This window comes from Schistosoma haematobium, chromosome ZW (genome assembly GCF_000699445.3).
Source record: "Schistosoma haematobium chromosome ZW, whole genome shotgun sequence".
Classification (NCBI taxonomy): Eukaryota; Metazoa; Platyhelminthes; class Trematoda; order Strigeidida; family Schistosomatidae; genus Schistosoma; species Schistosoma haematobium.
Genome location: NC_067195.1, coordinates 68,946,985 through 68,965,054, shown reverse-complemented (window position 1 = coordinate 68,965,054; position 18,070 = coordinate 68,946,985). Strand labels below are relative to the sequence as shown.

Genomic DNA, 18,070 nt, shown 5'->3' with positions numbered 1-18,070 from the left:
AATATCAATGTTAAAACATTTCTAATTTAACTGAAAATAATCATCAGTAGTAGTTAATGAATCAGGTTAATAGTTCATTAACTAATGTGCCATTTTAAACAAATGATTTACTCTATATACATCCTACCTTTAGATTTATATTTTATTAATAATATGTGCTCATTAGTGACTGGATTCAAGAGGTATATCCTGAAGTTCTAGTGTGAAGCAGTGATCAGTGGAGTTCAACCATATCTGTTGTGAGGTAGTAAATCACTGAAGACAATGGTGGATGTGTCACTCAATTTCGTGAACTAGTTGAAGGTAGACATTAACGCCACTGGATGCCGACCAGCTCAGGTGTTTAGAGATTATGCGCTCTTGCGCGAGACTGATAAGTCCTGAGTTTGAATCTGGCGAGCGGTATCGTGGATGTGCATTGCTGAGTAGTTCCATAATAGGATGAAACGGCCATCCAGTGCTTTCAGGTTTTCTATTGTGTTCTAGCTTCAATTAACTCATGATCTTACTATAATATCCATAAAGACTCCTTCTGATACTAAAATAAAATAAAAGTTTGTTAAAATGTAGAGAGATATTTTTGTTGTATTATTCATCTGAAATTATTTCAAGTTTACAATCATTTCGTTTAGAGTTATGATTATATCCAATCACTGTTAAGTGTAGTGCACAAAAGATATAATGCACGACGAAACTTTAGCTTAGATTCCGTGAAAATCCATTCTTTTTTATAGACAATCTAACTCATGTTAATCAAAGAATTGAAAACAACTAGGACAATAAATGGTTCCTTATATAATGTTGATTAATACTTTCGCTGTGATAGTTATACTATGTAGTTATCCTGTCCATGCTTCTGAGGCTTTACTAAGACATATTTGTGAAACTAAACTGTAGTGAAATAAACTAAATGTTTACTTATTTTGCTCTTAGAATTGAATTTAGTTATGAATCTTATACTCAATTAATCATGAATTACATTTGAACTAGTGTGAATCACCATGTTTTTATGCATGTTTTTATTGTATGCTGCGTATGATAACTAAATTTCAAGTTTGTTTTAAAGTGAAACGTTGCTTTTTAAGCGTTAATATAAAATTAATAACAACATAGTAATAAAGAGTTAAACAATTTCCCAATACTACTTACTTTTAGTCATATCCTTAAGAAACTATAACTCAAGAACTTCATAAGTAAAATGACTTTTAAGCAATATAAATTTAAACTAATAGTAAATTCAGGATTTTTCTCCATCATAATCTAATGTTACTTACTCCTCGTGAAGGAGCATAGGCCGCTCACCAGCATTCTTCACCCAACCCCGTCCTGACCAATTCTTTCCAGATCCTTCTAGTTGTTATTCATCCTATTCATATCTGATTCTATTTCCCGAAGTAATGTGTTCTTCAGCCTTCCTCTTTTCCGTTTCCCTTCAGGATTCCAAGTTAGCACTTACCTCGTGATGCAGTTTGATGATTTGCGTAATGTATGTCCTATCCATTTCCATCGTCTTTTCCTAATTTCTTCTTCAGCTGGAAGCTGGTTTGTTCTCTCCCACAGAAGGCTGTTGCTGATGGTATCCAGCCAATGGATGTTGAGAATCTTGTGTAGGCAACCACTTATAAATACTTGTGCCTTCTTGATGATGGTTGTAGTAGTTCTCCAAGTTTCAGCTACGTATAGTAGAACTAACTGCCTTGACGTTGGTATTGAAGATTGTGACTTTGATATTGGTTGACAGTTGTTTTGAGTTCCATATGTTCTTCAATTGTAGGAATGTGACCTTTGCTTTGCCAATCCTCGTCTTTACGTCTGCATCTGAACCTCCTTGTTCATCGATGATGCTTCCTAGGTATGTGAAGTATTCTATATCTTCCAGAGTTTCGCCATCAAGAGTGATTGGATTGCTGTTCTGCGTTTTGAATTTGAGGACCTTGGTTTTCCCCTTGTGTATGCTGAGGCCTACTGATGCAGAAACTGCTGCTACACTGGCTGTCTTTATCTACATTTTTTCGTGCGTATGTATATATTCAAAATAAAAAATAGAATGTACCAGACAATACTAAAGCTCTATAAAATAATGTATTGACTTTTACCATATATATATATACAGATAGATAGTTAGATATAGATATAGATATGACCTCATATGTCAGATTAAAACAAATAAGATTTATCCAGGTTAATTTAAACAAGATTTTGTTGTCTTTCTTATTTGTTTCGACATATTCCGCCTAATATAATAATGATCATTATTGACACATTCATTAATGCAGTAAACTATGAGGTCATCATCATGTTTATATATATATATATATATATATATATATATATATATATATATATATATCACATTTAAGAGACATGTATCCTCATTTCTTGTTATATAATCATACAAATTCTTAAAATTAAAAAAAAAACATATATCTATTTCAGTCAAAGGATAACTTGAATGATTAAATAAAAATGCATACAAAACATTATAATTAACCGTAGGAAAAGCTGATTCTATTATCTATTACTTGGCAAAATCAACGATTGTCATTAAAATACTCCCTTTTATGTTAATAAATATTCATTGTTTATATGTTAGTTACTTATATAAATGTTTTACATTAGGTCGTTGAAATAAATTAATAATGCCCTTTTTAAATAGAAATTGAAATGAACTAACAATCTACTTTTAAGAATAATGATGCCGTATGATAATATAAGCGAAATATTCTAATGAAAAAATACAGATTATTTATAATCTTGTTATTTGACCCATGGTTATCCCAAATGTTCTAACTTATTTACTTACTTATGCCTGTTACTCCAAATGGAGCTTAGACCGCTGATCAGCATTCTCCAACTCATTCTGCCCTAGGTCTTCCTTTCTAGTTCTATCCAATTTTTGTTCAGTCTTCTCATGTCTGTCTCCGTTTCTCGACGGAACGTATACTTTGGTCTTCCCCTCCTTCTTTGGCCTTGAGGATTCCATGTGACGGCTTGCCTTGTGACGCAGTTGGGTGCTTTCCTCAATGTGTGTCCTATCCACTTCCAGTGCTTCTTCCTGATTTCTTCCCCCACTAGAATCTCACTAAATCCCACAGAAAGCATTAACTCCCTCAATATTATAAATACTCCTAACTGACAAGTTCCATCAAATAGCATACCTATATTCGGAGATTTTTGTTGATTTCTTGTAATTATCTAAACTATTAATATTATACAAAATAATTCAAAAGATTCTCAGCAAATCAAACTATAATATCAATTATACAGTGAATTTTCGTAATAAAACTTTTATTGTAACTCCAACTGATATAACAATTTAAGAATCAAAATACATATCGTTTATAGACTATTCTGTCTTACTCAATATTATCAATATTTCTTAGACTAAGATATATATATATATAAAGTAGTATTTAGATGGTGGTTGGAGGTAGTCGGCAGGAAACCCTGGACTCAGGTTTTGTGCACCAACCACCATCTAATCTCACAATAGTGCATGGAGTGTCGAGTCACCTAGACTGGTGGACACATTGCAACATGGTCGATATCATTCGATTTGCACTAATAAGGACTAGACACGCATGACATTGATCGCCACCCAGTGATCATGCAACTGTGAAAGTAGTATTTAATTTACTAACTAAGTATTAGTTATAAGACTGATCAATTGCATTGTTAAATAACAATGTGAAGATACACCAATAAAACAACACCAAATGAACTAAATATTAATATTTATAATAATTTTCTACTTATTTAAGCTTAAACAATTTTTTTTAAGAAACGTATTATTTGGTTAACAACCATGAAAATAATTTTTTGAAAACATTACATTCTATTTCCTACATAAATGAATATTATTTTTTATTTTTGTATTTTGTCTCATCTAATGAAAAATCTAGCCATACTTTAATTTGATTGGTTAAAATCTTAATCTTAACTAATAATTTGATTGGTTTAAAATGAATGAATAGATTCACATAAGAAATTAACTACACTGGAGGTAAAAATAATAATAAAAAATATTAAAATAAAAAAATAAATAAAAATAAAACAAATAATGAAACAATTATGATATTAGACTTTAATCAATCATTACACTATCAATGATGTTTTATGTATCATTCATTTTTCACTTCAACCAAACTAAGTTATCAATGTATTCTAAACAAACAATCTGAGATTGTTTTGGTTTTTTGTTTGTTTCAACTGAATACTGTCGTTAATAGTGAATAGAGAATCTTTAATTTTAACATTTTATATCATTAAACATTACTGAATCATTTATTAATTTTTTTTTCAAAACAAACAAACAAACGGCTATACATTTTGAATTCAATACGAATGATATCAAATGAGTAACAATGTGGAGATTTTTGTAAATAATCATAGAGTAAATCAAAAATTTGGAAGTTTAAATTATATAAAATTTGTAAAACATAAAAATAAATTACTATATTATGAAATTCAACCATTGGAACATTTAATAAAACAGAATTCTATTTGGAATATAAATAAAACATTAAGAATATTTACACATTTTATTATATTGGTTTATATTTCTGAAAATATTACCACAGTTAATACACAATGGTTTAATTTGGATGTGATTAAATCATATTTAAATATTACAAGTAAGTTAAATTATGTATATGATCTTTTTCGAGTAGATAATAATCATAGAAAGATAAATTAATATTAAGTAGTATAAAGATTTATAACTGGATATATGAATCCCATTCTCATACATGAATGAAAATAGCTTTATCGAATATTACACTTGACAAAAATTAAAAGCATTTGTTACGATATAGTCAGTTACTCTGAGAGTTTTTAAAATACCCTCAATGTATATAGTAATTTTAGATCAATATATTCTCTTCGATATTCATTGTGTACAATTATTAGTTATCAATGATGGGGTATTATGGTGAATGATCAGTGAGTATTGACTTTTATTAATCATCGTAAATGTTATGTCTGTGAAATGGCTTAATTGAATTGTGCTTTGTACTGGGATCTCTCATCCTATGACAATACTGATAGCATAAAGACTGGTAATATGGATTTATTTAACACCGAAAAGCAAAATGATATATGAAAATACTGCATTTTCTCTCATTTATTTTCAGTCAGATCAGACTAACAGCCAGTTTTTGCGTAATTTGAAATGGGTAGTAATTAATATCAATTAATCAATACCTTACTGAGTGAACACATTGATTTTATCATACAATTCAGCATCTATCATTAACAATAGATATTACTAACCGATTGAATAATATTATTAATGTTTCAAGATGTGATTTCATATTACAGATTATTGGGAAAAAAATTAACTTCTTACATCATTCACACACTAAGTCACTGCTCATCATATTAATAAAACAGTATGTTTCTGTAACACAAAACAACAAATTGTCTAACACTGTAATATTAATTTTAGTTGGAATTGTTTTTGATTGCCATTTTTCAAAGTTGTGTTACTGTTTTTTATCGGTACTGATTTAGTTAAATAAGAAAGATTAGTTCAGCGAAGAGTTCTATTTTCATCAAAAGATAGATAGGAAAATTATAATTGGGAAATGATGGCTCAGCATGATAAGATTAAATGTTGAAATAGAGATGATCATTCCGATTACACTACAGGATGATAATAATTACAATAATATTGGTAATAACCTTCGGTTAGACATTGTGACAGTAAGGTTAAATCAACAAAGGTATTTAAAAAAATTTTTATAAAGCAAGGACAGTTTAATAATCGTTTGACTGTTAATGGCTTAAGTATTCACCAAAAAATTATCAATGGGGATGGTTGGCTCAGTATGATAAGATAAAATGTTGGAATTGAGATCAAATGTAATCAGAATGATCGTGGAAACAGAATGAACCAGTTAGAGGTAGAGGATTTAAGGGGAAGATGGAAGGTGAAGCAGATGTCTCTAAAGGAAGAAGAGTATGAGAAAGAGAAAAAAAGACATTAGGACCATGGTAGAAGAAAAAGTTGTACCAGTTTCGTTTGCCCACACAATTCTGGTCTTTCCAGATGTATGGTTAATGCTTCGGCACTGCAAAGAAGAGGCATTGTAATTGTCTTTGAAAGACTTCTACTTACCTTGTAGATGACTTTGAACGCAGAGTCTGTCTTGATCGAGTGACCTGTGTTCACAAGGTGTTTGATTATTGAACTTCATACTGAACGATTGTCTCCTCTTTTCAGCCACGCCGGACAATGTTCTTGAATTCTTTTGGATAGCACACGCATTGAACGACCTATATATTTAGTTCCACATGAGCAGGTAAATTGGTAAATGCATTATGGTCTTAATGTCTTTTGAATTTTTTTGTTTTCTCTTTCTTCATATTTTTCTTCCTATACAGCCATCTGCTTTGCCTTCCACCTTCTCCTTTCATCTTCTACTCCAAGGGGTTAATTTCTGTTTTTACGATCATCACGATTACATTTATTCTCAATTTCAACAATTTATCTTATCATACTGAGCCATCCTGTCCCAATGATAATTCCCCTATTTTTGATGAATACTTAAGCCATTACCAATCAAACGATCATTAAACTTTCCTTAAATATCTTTGTTTATTCTAACTCACTGTCACCATGTCTAACCGAAGGTTATTATCAATATTATTGTAATTATTATCATCCTGTAAAACAAGTATATATATATATATTTGCGATCGTACAGCTTTGAAAATGGATTCGTCGAAAATAGAACTCTTCGCTGAACTAATCTTTCTTATTTGATGTCTTAATAAATGATTAAATTATCAATGTTTCATAGTTACCAATATCCTTATGAAAAGAAAAAAATTGTTTACTGTTCCGTTAATTTGAATATTTATGTAATCTCACAACAGTGAAACAAATTTAAATTTTAATAACGGTCTTAGTTTATGTCACAAGTTGCACATACACATAAATAACTAAATAAAATAATTTCAATAGTTGAGATCATAAGTCAATTGAAGCTAGAACATCATGGAAAACCTGAAAGCACTGTATGGCCGTTTCGTCCTATCGTGAAACTTCTCAGCAATGAGCGTCCACGACCTCACCTCGCGGGATTCGAACCCAGAACCTATGAGACTCGCACGCGAGCACTTAACCACTAGACTACTGACCTGGCCGGCATCCAACAGTGTTAATGTCTATCTGCAACTAATTGTGCGACACATCCACCATTGTCATCTGTGAGTTACTATCTCATAACCCTTTATCAGACTGATAAAATTAAAAAACGAAAACATAGCATATTTGATAAACAAATATTTGTAATATTCTTTTAAAGTGTCCATAGTTTATATGAAAATAAAAAAAATTAAGTGTAGGATAATACTATTAAATTATTATTATTATTATTACTTTTGTGTGTGTGTGTGTTTATTTTAATAAATGGAAATTAAATTATTATAAATGTTTTCGATAATAATCATCAGTTATTAGTCTATTTTAAAACAATATTATATTACTTAATTCATCGCACGAATTCGATAATCACATATACATATATAAACATATTTTGCACATCATAATACGTTACCTAGTTACGTAAAAATAAAATAACAATACTTCAATAGATATGTGTATGTATAGTTCATGCTTACAGTATGATTGAGTTATGCTAACCGAAAATATAATATGATACTCCAAATAGTGAGAAACTTAACAATATAATAAATATTAAGAAGTTTAATATAGTTGTATTTACTTACATAAAATGAAAATGAATAGAAAGTAGTAGTAATACAAAGAGAAAACGATATCGAAAAGAGTAAATAGTGTCTGTATAATAAATAAATAAATAAATAAACAGGGTCATATCAATGATGAGGGAGTATTTATGTATATATATATAAATTAGAAATTGCTTATTTCTATATTGACGCCCTGAAATTCATTAAACGTTACTGTACTTATAATTTTTTTTTTAAAAATCGATCATAAAAAGACTCATTTTTTTATTAAAAAATTTTTTTTTATTATAAACAAACTAAAAAATAAAACTAAAAGTATCTTAATTAATTTGAGACTGTCAATTTTGTTTTATTTACTTATTATTAAATATTTGAATAATGGGTTTAGTCAGTCAGCCAGTCGGCTACAACGTAGGACCAGGCACATATATGCATCAGTCCAAGTTACCATACCTCATTAACACAACAAGATGGACACCGGATTCATAAAAGTAGATAATTCAGTTGTAGTAATATATAAAAGAAAGATTGTAATAAGGATATAGTACAGGAAGAAAGAATTATTTCGTAGAAAGAAAGATATGAAGCGATTTTAATCTCTTAGTTTAAGGGAAGACAGGGAGTGTATACACCGACGCCATTGTGATCGATTCTGAGCCATGTCACCAAGAGTTTCCAACCATTGGTTACGATAGTCACGCGGACCCCAACCAAGTAGTCTTCATCTACCAACATGGCTCAGACTAGAAGTTAGTGACTTCAAGCACTGATGCCACGTTTTGGTTTGGCCGCCCCTAACTTTCTTCCAACCATCTCCAACACCCGTTAGCATTCCACGTCGTGGTGATCGGTGTTCAGGCATAAGTAACACGTGGTCCAACCATCTCAGTCGATGAAGATTCACAATCTCATCAACTGATTTACCATCATTCCCTAATATCCTGCGTCGAACCTCACTATTACTTACCCGGTGATCTCGGCTGACGCCAGCAATATTTCTAAGACATCTGTGGTCAAATACTAGTAGCTTACGAGTATCTTCTACTCTTAATGGCCATGTTTCGCTGCCGTAATTTAAAACAGAACGGACTGCCGCGCAGTATAATGGGTTGATTTTTTTTATATCTGTACATTTATATATTTGATTTTCTTTGATATAATAGTTTTAATGATTATCAGAAGGGGTTTTGTAGAGATTTTAGGAATTTCACTGATTGTACTATGAATGAATTAACCCACTATATTTGAATTATATAAATTGAAAATCAATTCAATTCTTAGTTATGATTTATCAAATAAGATCGGTTGACAGTTTAGTTGATAATCTCATTGTTTTGATAATTATTTAAATGTTAGAAAATATGTGAAATAATAATATTATAAGTATAAGGTTGTAGAAATTGTTATGTTTTGATTGAGATCATGTATAGAATAATGTAAGGTCACCATTAAAAACCTGAAAACTTTATTCTCAATCAAACTATACAAACTTCACAACACTGTACTGACAATGACCATGTGCTCACTAGTAAGTAACTTAAAGATGAATTTCCTGGAGTTCTAGTGAGAAGCTGTGACCAGTGGAGTTCAACCGTGTCCGGTGTGAGACAGTGACTCACTGAAGACAGTGGAAGATGTGTGGCCCGATTTCCTGGATTGATTTAAGTGAGACATTGATACCGGTAGATGCCGGCCATGTCAGTGGTATAGCGATTATGCGTTCTTGCGTGAGACCGATATGTCTTGGGTTTGAATCGCGCAAGTGGATCATGGATGCGCTCTGCTGAGTAGTTTCATACTAGGACGTGTCTGCCGTCCAGTGCCTTCAGGTTTTCAATGATGGTCTTACATTGATTCATTGGTGGTCTTGAATAACACTATTATATTTAGTGGATTGTCTACTGTCTTATTTGTATTCTTTCAGTCTAATTTTTTCAAATTTTCTTGGATCTTTTTTTGATTCTAATATAACCACCGTTAATAAATTTGATTACCTAGTTACACCAGTCGTGCTTTGTCACAGTGCAGTGTTCCTTGAAATAAATTTGACGATTTTATTTTTAAACAAGTTTTTGTAAATGTATAGAGTTTGAGTACCACGTTGACAGACTTTAATAATTGCGTTCTGATTTGTATTAAGTTCTCCCAGATTCTAATCTTCTGAATTCTCCATGTCCCTTTTTTCCTCTTTCCAAATTTATTTCACTGGATTATACTCTTTAAATAACATCTCCAAACTCTAATCTTCCCTATTACTGCTTATACTCTTGCTACCTCTACCACTACGGGATTTGAATCGACAACTGCATCTCTGTGCTAAGGTGGTGTGGCAACTGGAACTGATGTACGTACGTACGAAGTTCTACGTTGTTACTGACTGACTGACTGACTGACTGATTAGCATAACCATTCTAGAGATTTAAAATAACTATGATATCGCGGAAACTTTTCATCTTTATTTCATGATCAATATCACACAGTAAACATTATCTCAAATAAATAATTAAAGCAGATGACTCAGTATTCTTTAATGCCTTCGTTTATACTATAGAGTAATATGCCCCTAAACTATGAGAAAACTAATGAGGAAGAATGTATTTGTAAAATCTCAGCGAAAGAACTTGAAGTAAATCCAACACTCTTCCTCTTTAATGTCTCATATTAACTCGGCGCCCAAATATTGTGAAACTATTCGTTCAAATTTAGACGAAAGTTCTTATTTATAAGAAAACTAGTTATAGTAAATATTTCGTTTTGTTTAGAATCCTTAATCACGTGTCATTAGTTGTCATCTTATTATGTTACACTGCTGATCATAGGCAAGTATAACGTTCTGTAACAGTTTGATTACAATAAACATTAGTTATACATCAATGAAATAATCTTTAAAAACTTTTTCTTTATTCAACCAATCCAGTTTAATTATGTATCAATGATATAAGAAAAACTTTTATCACCATACTATTTTCAATAACTTTTACTGAAATTAAGTTTAAGTCAATCTAAATATCGTAAGTTAAATCCCTGATAGTATTGAGCATTTTCATACCATGATGAAACAGCTGTTCAGCTGGACTCCAACTCAGATCAACTTATAATAAATACAACCTAAAAATTCACTTAGCTTCCTCAAAACCCCATTAGTTCAATTCATTCTCTTTTACAAGCTCTGTGTACAAGATTATTCTTTTAAGAAATCAGATATATCCTATGGTTATCTATATATGTTCAGTACGAATGTATAAATCGTTTTGTCTTTAAAACATACATAAAGTTTTAATATTATGTATTTCTTATCATAATTTAATTCAAATGTTAGTCAGTCAAAATTTGTTTTGATTTTGCATCGATTTCTTAGCTAATTTTACAAACAGTCTTCAATGTATGATTGAAAATAAAAACAAATGCAAGTACAGTCTCTTAGTAGGAAATGTCTAAAATAACTTCCGGTTAACTAATTACAACTATGTTTTTTTAGCTAGATCAAAGAAATAAATGAAGAGAAAACACAGATATTCTAGACTTTAATTGATTTCTAATCGATTGTTTAATCAAGAGTAAACGGTACTATTTATGTAAATTTATAATTTATGTAATGATTTTGTCAATTCATTTTTTCCCTCTCAAAATCCCCCTCTATCAATATGTATACATTCATGGAAAGGTGTGGTGTTTGTACGAAATAATGATATCTTTGTACTTGTTGAATTCTCGATTTCGAATTCCAAATACAATACATTCGTTTGTGCTTGTGTCGTAATTCTTGATTCAATTGCGTTATTTCTGGGAATCTTAGTTCGTACTATAATTCAAATACTTTCAAATATTATAAAAGGGTAATAGAACTAATCAATATTGTAAGATGAACATTACTCAACAATTAAAAACACGAACTTCAGCGAAGGGATCTCTTTTTCTACGAATTTATTATCAAATCATGAGCCAATTGAAGCTAGAACACCATGGAAAACCTGGAAGCACTGGACGACCGTTTCGTCCTAGCATGGGACTCCTCAGCAGTGTGCATCCACGACCCCGCGCCTCGTGGGATTCGAACCCAGGACCTACTGGTTTCGCGCGCGAGCACTTAATCATCAGACCACTGACCTGGCCGGGATCCATTGGTGTTAATGTCTAACTTCAAGCAATCCACGACGTTGCGCCACCGTACACCATTGTCTTTAGTGAGCTGATATCTCATAACAGACCTGGTTGAACTCCACTGATAACGGCTTGTCACTATTTGCTAGAAAAACGTTAAATGTCTATCAAATAATTGAAATGATCATTATTAAATTCTACAGTATGGGAACTGATGATTTAGTATAGTTTATATTAAGTAATGTCAAATTGAAATGATAATCAAGAAGAATTCAAAATAGTCATACATTTATAGGAAATTTCGTTTAGGTTAGGGATGAATAGTTTTACAATATTTAGGCATGGAGTTGGTGTAAGATATAAAAGGAATAGTGTATCAGTAAAATCTCAAAGATTAAGTCTGAATTTAATCCTACGTTTTGCTCGTCGATTTGGTTCAAGTTTTTAAAAGGAAATCTAATCAAATATGTTTGATTAGATTAAAAATGCAGGACAGAATTCCTATATTACTAGTTAATAAATCCTTTCTTATTTAAATGTATCTATACATTATTTTGGTATTTGCTTGATTAAAGTACGACCGTATACTAAAGCATTGCAGAGATAATTGTGAACCCTTTATCATTCAATTAATTATCAACAAAATATTCATCGTAATCTAAGAATATGGGTTCTGTAATGATTTAGTATAATATTCACCACCCAACGATAACTTATAAAATTGAGGCATATTAAATTCATAGATGCATATAATTTACGTTAAGCAATGCATTATGTGATTGTTTTCAAGATTCTTATAGTAGTCACAAAACATTAAATACATTCCGAGCTACTTATTTTTGAGTAGTATTTTTTGAGTTATTTCCATAACATGTTCATATTTTCCGATCGATTATGTATTTTGTGAGAATACTTGTGAGGGATTTACTTCCATTCTAAACACAATTTTCGATGAATATGACCAAAAAATCTTGATGACACTCTTCTTTTAATCTTTTCTATGTACTTTCTCCTAAAAACACATGTAAATTCATACATAGATATGAGATCTCATAATAGCAATGATTCACTGTTGATTGATTTAGTGAATATTCATTATGTTATATTAAAAAGTGTTGGAGCTACCAGAAAAACCTTTTAATGCTTGGTTTATCTGACAAAATATGCAAAAGCAAGTCACATATATGGAAAAACGTTTTATTAAAACTGGTTGTCTGGGGGAATCTTTTGTGAAATCAGTTGAAATGATTATAGAAAGGTACAAACAATCAGTGGTTACGGTTGGCATAAGTAATAGATGAAAGTTCAGGTAGAATTGACAAGACCAATAAGGCAGTGTTTAGAAGGTAAGTAGTAACACAAAACACAACAGAAATTGGATATGTCTTTAGTGTTACGAATGCATTATAAATATTTAACCGCTGCCGTTACTTCGTTCAGGAATCACTGTAGTCACTCTCTTTCAACTTAACTTTTTTTACACATAGAGAAAGTGTGACAAATCCCTCGTTGCCACGGTGAATAACTACAGTGATGTGAAATGTAATGCCTTTACTTTATCCTTACAACTTGGACTTACTTCCTTAGTTTTTTACACCTGTTAATCCTCGTGATAGAGCACAGACCACCCACCAGCGCTCTCCATCAAACCCTGTCCTGAGCAATCTTTTCCAGTTCTTCTCAGTTGCTATTTATCCTTTTCATATCTGCTTCCATTTCTCGACATAGTGTGTACATCGGCCTTCCACTTTTCCGCTTCCCTTCACGATTCCTTGTAAGCGCATGCTTCGTAATGCAGTTTGATGAATTCCGTAATGCATGCCTTATCCACTTGCAACGTCTTTTCCTACTTTCCTCTTTAGCTGGAAGCTGGATCATCCTTTCCCACAGAGTGGTGTTCTTGATGGTATCCATCCAACGGATATTGAGTATCTTGCGTTCAGAAATCAATATGTGAATAATGTACATTCTTTTCTATGCATATTGCTAGCAATAACACTGACTCAGATTAAGCGTTTTTTCTAACTTATACAGTGAAACATCGTAAACATTTCACAAACGCATCGGAATAAGTTATAAAACTAATAGGCATAATGATATGTTAAAACAAACAAGAAAACAGATAACTTGTTGGAATATCTAGATGTCAGGAATAAGTAGCTATGATGTTTTGAATTATTTGAATTATCGTATGAACTAGGAATCCCAGAATTAACGCAATCGAATCAAGAAGTACGACACAAGCACAAACGAATGTATTGTATTTAGAATTCGAAATCAAGTGTTCAACAAGTATAAAAGAATCATTAGTTAATTCAAACACCACAGTAGCCCAGATATTCAATCAAGCCGCCTTGTACAAATATCACATACTAATGAAATAGAATAGAAAATAAAAGATAAACAACTAACAGATTTTATTAAAAAAAGGTTTCATCTCACAGTTCAATACCGATTGAAAAATGAACGTTTTTAATTTGATTCGATGTGGGTAGAATAAAAAGAAAAAGAAAAAAAAAGTCAACATTTTTATTTAATTGTACGAAAAGATTTGCTTGTTTTATTTCTCTCTCATAATTGACATGACAACATAGTGTTAAGTGTTTTATTGTGATTCCGCAAGACTAATTTAAATGTAAAGTATGAAAATCACAGTTTATTCTAACCCACCACATACATCGATTATCTCTTTTTTTTCCAATCAACAGTATGATTCACGATATATTTTGAAATGTAATAGGTTTGTTCAGTGGTTTCTGTTATTATAAATGTTTAGTCAACTAACCACTTGACAATTATCATAAAATCATATACATATTTTGCTTCATTTAGTGTATAATAGATTATTATAGATTATATTGAGATAGCATTGTTTTCTTTAACGATATAATGTTCCTTTTTATTCTACTCGAATCTATATCATGTACTGTGAAACAATGTTTTCTTCATAGAATAGTTCATGGTATTTCTAGTCTTTGTAATATGAAACTTTATGAAATATGAAAACAATGATAAATTGAATGATACATGTTACGAAATATAAGTAGTGGTTATAGATCACTATATGTAAAACAGTCTTAATATAAGTAGGTATATCTGTTGAGTTTCATCAGAGACTAATAAAAAAATGAGAAAAATATAATTATCAGGAGGGGTTTGTGGAGATTTTATAAATTTCACAGATTGAAATCATGATTCAATTGAAGCTAGACCACCATGGGAAACCTGGAAGCATTGGACGGCCGTTTCGTCTTAGTATGGGACTCAGTGGTTTAGTTGGTAAAGTGCTCATACACAAGACTGATAGGTCTTGGGATCGAATCTCGCAGAATGCGGGATCGTGGATGCTCACTGCTGAGGAGTCCCATACTAGGACGAAACGGCCGTTCAGTGCTTGAAGGTTTTCCATGGTGTTCTAGCTTCAATTTACTCATGATTTCAATCTGTGAAAAATATAATTAAGTGCAACTTTAGTCGATCTCAGATTGTATTATGATATCACATTCGAGTAATTCCTTATAATTCGTGATTAACCACAGCTGATAGTAAATTATAACATTCATGCATACCGTAAAACACATAATAACATACATTATTGTAATTATTATGAACAGGAGTAATAGAACTACTTGTATGGTCGGTCAAAATGGCTTATGCAAAATGTAGAATTATCAAGACAAGTTAAAATAGCTTAATAGTCACATGTTGTCTGATTTATTATCATCTGTCCATGAGTTTGAATAAGTATATAACTTCGTTTATTTTGTAGAACGGCATAAATATTGTTAAAATATACCATTCAGGATGTAGGAGATCGGTAATTACAATTAAGAACATTGACCTTATTGTTTGAAGTGTAAAACTCAAATGTATTTTTAAGCATTCCATATTCATTGATTATTTCTAATTATGATAAGAAATTAAGTATGCTTATCATGTTTAAACTCAAAAGATATTAAAACCTAAAAATTCATATTTCTCCAATAGATATACTTAAAATTATGAGAAGGATCTTAGGAAATAACAGAATCTTCATAAATGATAGATTAAGTGTCGACTGAATTATTTATAAAACATATGTATTCCTACCAACAAACAAACAGTGAAATTCTTTATGAGATCTGTTTACAATAAAATGCAACACCTAGCATCATATAATTCTACTGGAAAGAGTTCAACTTATCAAGATTTTAAAGACTGTATATTTGAACTGATAAAATTATGAAACTAATAGTCTATATTATGTTAACAAGTGATTATAGATTTATTGTTCTATTTATTCAATCAGCTTAGTAAATATGAGTCCGTTTTCACAGTGTCCATTGGAAAGAGTGAAAGACAGGAAAAGTCAATCATCTTATCAGATATTTAAAAAAAGCTTAACAATATAGTGAAAGATTTTTAATGACATAAGATAGTTCGAATAAAGTTTTTAAACTTGCATTTTATAAAATAACATAACATAGCATTGTACATTAATCAACATTGTATATTAATATGTATTGATTTGTGCCATAAAGGCTATATCTAGGCAACCCGCACAAAATACTAAGACTGTTCAAATTTTAGCCCAATAGATCAACAACAAGATAATCCAATTCAAATTGAATTAAAACTCATTCCCATCGAACAAGTGGGTGGCTATCTGAACACAGTAGCTAAGTAGATAATGCGATGACATTCGAAATTAATTGTATTCAATTCGAGTCAAGGAGTGATATCAACTTTGGGATGTAGGTAAACTTATCCGATGAGTCTCAAATAAGACAATATACATGTCTTAGATTCCATTCCTATCCATACTCTATCTATTTTCTATCAACTCTGTTCATATTCCTATCTATTTATGTATAAACTATCACAGCTTAAATAATAATTTTACTCCGACAGTTAGACTTATTTTAGTCAAAATAATGGATCGAATAATTGTTTAGTGATATTGAACACATTCAATCGTTTGATTTTGTAAGGTTAATATGACAATGATGCTTGGTCATAAATCTAATACACGGAAATAGATTTATTATTGAACGGATATCAAAAGTAAATAAAATGTCTTTTTAACTAACGAAAATGAAATATGGTTAAAAGTCATTCACCAATCTATAAAATCGAAGTATACTTTCCAAATTATTTTTCATTCAGAGTATCAGGTCACAATAACAAATAAATAATAAAAAAACTATAAGTTAAGCATACTTCAAAGCCTTAATCTTATAGATATTACTATTATACAAGAAGGAATTGAAATCTAGTAAAACGACTATCCATTGATCTTTGATTTTGTGAAAGTTCATCTTTAAAGAATATATCTATACACTTTATTAACAAATGCCATTTCAACAACAAAATTGATTCATCGAACTTCAACATAATAAACAATCATTTCATCAAAGCATTTTATGCAATTAATTAGTTTTACAAACATTCGTAGAATAAAAAGAACAATGTGAGATTAACTGATTTTATCTCATTTTTTGTACTCTATATCGTTTACATACTCAATGATTTGTACAAAATAAGTAGTGTTTTAGAGATGTAATTCTGTGTAAATACCTTGACAATGTCTTTTAAATTATAAATGGTCAAAATAACTACATACTACCTTAGGCAGAATTATTCGTTATTCTAATTTGCAACTATAACTTATTGACATAACAAGATTTTAAGGTTTACTTGATACTGAAATAATAATTGAATCGTTACTATCCTCTTCTTTCTTTTTTCTATCACTATGAAAATATTTAAAAGGTTGTTTTCATTAACCTATAACCCTTATAAACATTCCTTGTCTTTCATTTAATCAAAATATTACTTTTATTATTCATCACAGTTACAATTTGTTCCTAATTAGTGATTATTTCAGATTACTCAATAAAATATTGGACTTTTTATTAATTTAATCATTAAGATACTTGCATCTTCTCATCGACTATTTCACCTATTATCACCATTGTTATTACATATTTCCCAAAGTGTATTACTTCATATACCGTAGTCATAAAAATTTACACATATTTCATGTATTTGATTGCATCATAGTCTTTCTAACTATCCCTCAATCTATATGCTTCTATAAAATGAACTAGTATGAATATTGAAGGTGAGCATAATTACTATTCATTATTGAAATAAATGAGTTCATATATATATTATACAAAAAGAAAAATATATTTCAATAGTTGAGATCGTGAGTCAATTGAAGCTAGACCACCATAGAAAACCTAAAAGCACCAGACGATCGTTTCTTCCT

The 18,070-nt window shown here is 30.6% G+C and overlaps 1 protein-coding gene across 2 annotated transcripts in view; it reads left to right on the top strand.

Annotated features, from left to right (window-relative positions):
• MS3_00004247 (uncharacterized protein) overlaps positions 1 to 18,070 on the top strand; it is a 230,582-nt gene that overhangs the window by 59,057 nt on the left and 153,455 nt on the right. The window contains exon 1 of one of the 2 annotated variants that reach the window (XM_051212142.1): positions 4,461 to 4,634. The exons of the other annotated variant lie outside the window; for it this stretch is intronic. The gene's annotated coding sequence lies outside the window, so the exon portion shown is untranslated. Of the gene's footprint in view, positions 1 to 4,460; positions 4,635 to 18,070 lie in introns of those variants that run through there. 2 annotated transcript variants of the gene reach the window in all.